Genomic DNA, 3882 nt, shown 5'->3' with positions numbered 1-3882 from the left:
GTAGCAGTGGTGTCTCGACCTACATTTATACCAAAAAAAAATACAAACTTAATATGTTGTAAATTATCTTAAAAAAATTAAAAATTAGTTCTCAGAAATCAAATTAAATCGTGTAAATTAAGTTAATTAATTTTGTTAATCTTCTATATTAAGATGTAATGTGTAAGATCCAGGATTTAAAAAACAAATATATATATATATATATATTATGAATTAGTTTTAATTTATTTATTTATTTATTAAAGACTTTATTTTTAAAAAAATTATTTTATTAAAAATAATTAAATTAAATTTTGATAATTAAATTAAAAATTTTACTTAATCTCATAATTATTAAATAATTTTCTATATTTAAATTATACAATTTTATAGTTATAAAAGGATAAAAATTTTATATAATTTAATTTAAATAATTAAAATTTTAGAATTTAATACTTTAATTTTATAAACAAAAAAAATAAATTATATTATCTCTAATTTTAAATTAAAATACTTATTAAAAATTAATTAACAAATTTATAATTAAATAATATTTTAAAATAATTTTGAGAGACTAAATTAAATTTTTAATTAATACTCTACACCTCTAATTTTATTTAAATTATCTAAATCACTTTATTCTAACCTTAATTTATCACCGCCACACCTCGGCCCTTATGCCTCAGCCTTCAGCAAAAACAAAAGAAAAGAAAAGGAGAAAGGGAAAAAAAACGGAGAGGGGGAAAAAAGGAGAAAAAGGGGGAAGCGGAAATAGAGAAGAGGGAGAACGAAGGGGAGAAGAGAGCCGAGGATGGAGAGGGAGGAGAAAAGGTCGCCGCTGTCCAGCTCGCACCACCATCGTCACACACTACTACTGCCTCGTCGCCACCGCCGCACCTTGTTGTCGTAATCAGAGCCACCACCGCCGTCTGTTGAAAGCATTCGCGTCCCCGCCAGAACCCTTGCCGTCGTCGTTGCCATTGGACGAAGGAGAGAGGAAAAGATGCGATGTACATAGCAGCTCACTGCCGTGCTTCATCTCGGCCGCTGCCATGGATGCCGGTGAGTTGCACGGTGTCATCGGGGTTTGATGAGGAAGATTCGTAGATTGGGTTTTCCAAAATCAAGGTTTGGAATTTGGTGAAGATTGGTTCAGTGGTTGGATTCTTGGAGTTGCTGTTCTGCCACCGCCGTTGCTGTAGCCGTGCCTCTATTGCCGGAAAACGGCGCCGTTGTCGCCGGAGAACCACCGTTGAAGCCGCTACTGCTCTGGTGAGCCTTACCCTCGTTTTGTACGCCTAAGTTGTTTCGTTGCTGTTGTGAGAGAGCGTTTATGTTAAATGAAGTTGTTATTGTGAGTTATTCAGCTGCCGCCCCCACTAGAGGTAGCTACTGGAGCTGCCGCCGGAACCCTTGTCTTCTTGGTTGGTCGTTTAGTTGTCTTCTTGGTTGTTCAAGCTGAAACCTTTGCCAAATGAGTGAGAATAAACTACACTAGGAGGAGTTTGCAAGCTGTCCCTAGTATTTCTTATTCGCCTACTCGTCAATTCAAGACATTTCTAGTGATGATGGTAGTGATGATGGTGGGTACGGGTTCCGTGTCAAGAAGTGCTGGTTCCCTTGTAGATATGATGCGAGAGAAAGATGATGATGGCCGGTTTGCAAGTGGAGAGCGGAATAGTGAGGATGGAAGGCTTAGCTGTGGGTATTAAGATGGAGGACTTTTACGATATTAAAACATTGAAAATTGGTGGTAATTCAATATGCTTACTTGGAATATTTGATGGTCATGGTGGTTCTCCTGCTGCAGAGTATTTGAAAAAGCATCTCTTTGATAATCTCATGAAGCATCCATTTTTTTTACTGATGCCAAATTGGCTATAAGTGAAACGCACCAAGGTACTAATTCTCAATTTCTGTATTCTGAAGAAGACATTTACTGGGATGATAGCTCTACTGCTTCAACCGCTGTTTTGATTGATAACCATCTCTATGTTGCTAATGTTGAAGATTATAGGACTATAATATCAAAGGCTGGTAAGGCAATTGCTCTCTGTGAGGATCATAAGCCAAACAGAAGTGATGAACGAAAGAGGAATTGATGCGTTTAAACTAAATTGAGGTAGGGGCGTTTTCATTAAGCTCATTTTTATTCTTAAGAGTTGTTATAAATTGATATTTAAGCAAATAATTATTTTTAGTGATTATGGAGTCTTATGAATTGAACTGAATTGTCTTGAATGAATGTGATTGCTTACTTGATTGTGGTTATTTCTGAATATTGAGTTGGTATTGAGATAGCTAGTGAAAGATTAATTTGAAAATCCGATTTGAATGTTTATCAAGTATAATTTGAGAAATTGGAAAAATGATTTGATGTTAGAGTTAGTTTGGGTTTGGAAAACGACTTGAGATTTGTGAATGACTTGGATTTGAAACCGTTGGAAAGGGTTTGAGTAAATGTTGGTTGGCTTTGTTGGAAATGAATTGAGATCTGAATTGAGATCTGAAAAGGATTATAATATTGGAAATGAGATTGATTTGTTGAAAAATGAGTTTAAATTGAAAATGGACTAAGATATTGAAATTGGTCTGATTTTGAAATTGAATGGAAAGGAGTTTGAGAAATGGTTTTGTTGGGACCCGAAAAGGGTGGCAGAATTCGATTTTTAGAGGAAATGTTGTCGAAATTTTATAAAATTAGAAGTTTCATTTAAAGTAATTATTTTAAAAAGATTTAATTTTAAGCATTATATGGTTTAAGATTACTTTATTTATCAAAAAAAGAATTATGTTTTGTATTGGGATTGTTAATGAACGGAATGGAAAGAAGGATGATGATGATTTTCTTTGAAATATGGTTTTTGAATGAATTTGAAAATGAGATATGGCTTATGAATTTGGATTATCTGAGATACGAGTTTCCCTGGATAAAGTGCCGTGGCTTGCCACCACGTGTACCAGGTTGAAAACTCGATACTCTGTTGACCCTACGACGTAAGTGTGACCGGGCACTATATAAATTCCCGGGTATGTTACCCCCATTGAGCAATATTGATTATTTGAGAAAAAGCTATGCATAGACTCTTGGGGATGCACGTCGGGGGACAGTCTAAGGACAATTCAGACTTGTCGGGTTGGCTGGATAACCGACAGATGAGCCTCATCAGTCATAGGACAGGCATGCATCATATGCATTTGTATGCTTTGCTTGAGTTTGAACTTGTTTTGGTTTGTCTAATTGCTAAACTGTTTGTAACTGCTACTTGAACTATTTGCTGTAACTGCTGCCTACTTGTGCTTTCCTTGTCTGCCTTGCCTGTGTTTGTCCTAGCGTGCTACATTTGAGATTGAACTTTGATGCTGAATTAATGATTGTGTTGTTTGATTGCGTGGTTAGTCTCTGATTGAGATTTTCTTATAAGAAAGGAAAGGTCTCAGATTTCTAAAAGATTAAACATTGTTTCTTTGAAAAGGTTTTGAACGATTATCTATTGGTTTTTAAAAGATTCATAAAGCAATGATAATCAATTACTGAGCTTGAAAACAATTTTCCTATTAAATATCTTTTTATGACAATTTTGAAACTCTGTGGTGAGACCGTGTGGTTAGGTTCTCACCTCCTACAGCTTTACCTTTTCAGGAACTGGATGAAGAAGTTTTAAGAAGAGTTATACTTCATTTGGTTTATTAAGTTGTTGTATTAATTAGATTATTTTCTTCCATCGTCTTTGTTATTACAAGTTTGTAAGAGGGATAGAAATTATATGTTTTATATGTATATTATATTATGAGTTATTATGTAAGGAGTCTTGTATATGAACCTATGCCTGTTTGCATTTTTCTTAAGATAAAGTATTTATTTCTGGTTTTCAAAAAAATCAGCGATACAGTTTCGAGGCA

The 3882-nt window shown here is 34.6% G+C and overlaps 1 long non-coding RNA gene across 1 annotated transcript; it reads left to right on the top strand.

Annotated features, from left to right (window-relative positions):
- The first annotated feature begins 658 nt into the window (after window positions 1–658).
- LOC112710063 (uncharacterized) lies at window positions 659–3882 on the top strand. Its single transcript, XR_011865253.1, has 4 exons — window positions 659–1251; window positions 1347–1878; window positions 1990–2101; window positions 3623–3882. It is a non-coding gene; the product is annotated as an uncharacterized lncRNA (long non-coding RNA).

Source organism: Arachis hypogaea, chromosome 9 (genome assembly GCF_003086295.3).
Source record: "Arachis hypogaea cultivar Tifrunner chromosome 9, arahy.Tifrunner.gnm2.J5K5, whole genome shotgun sequence".
NCBI lineage: Eukaryota > Viridiplantae > Streptophyta > Magnoliopsida > Fabales > Fabaceae > Arachis > Arachis hypogaea.
The sequence above is the reverse complement of the archived record's forward strand: the minus strand, read 5'-3'. Positions and strand labels throughout refer to the sequence as shown.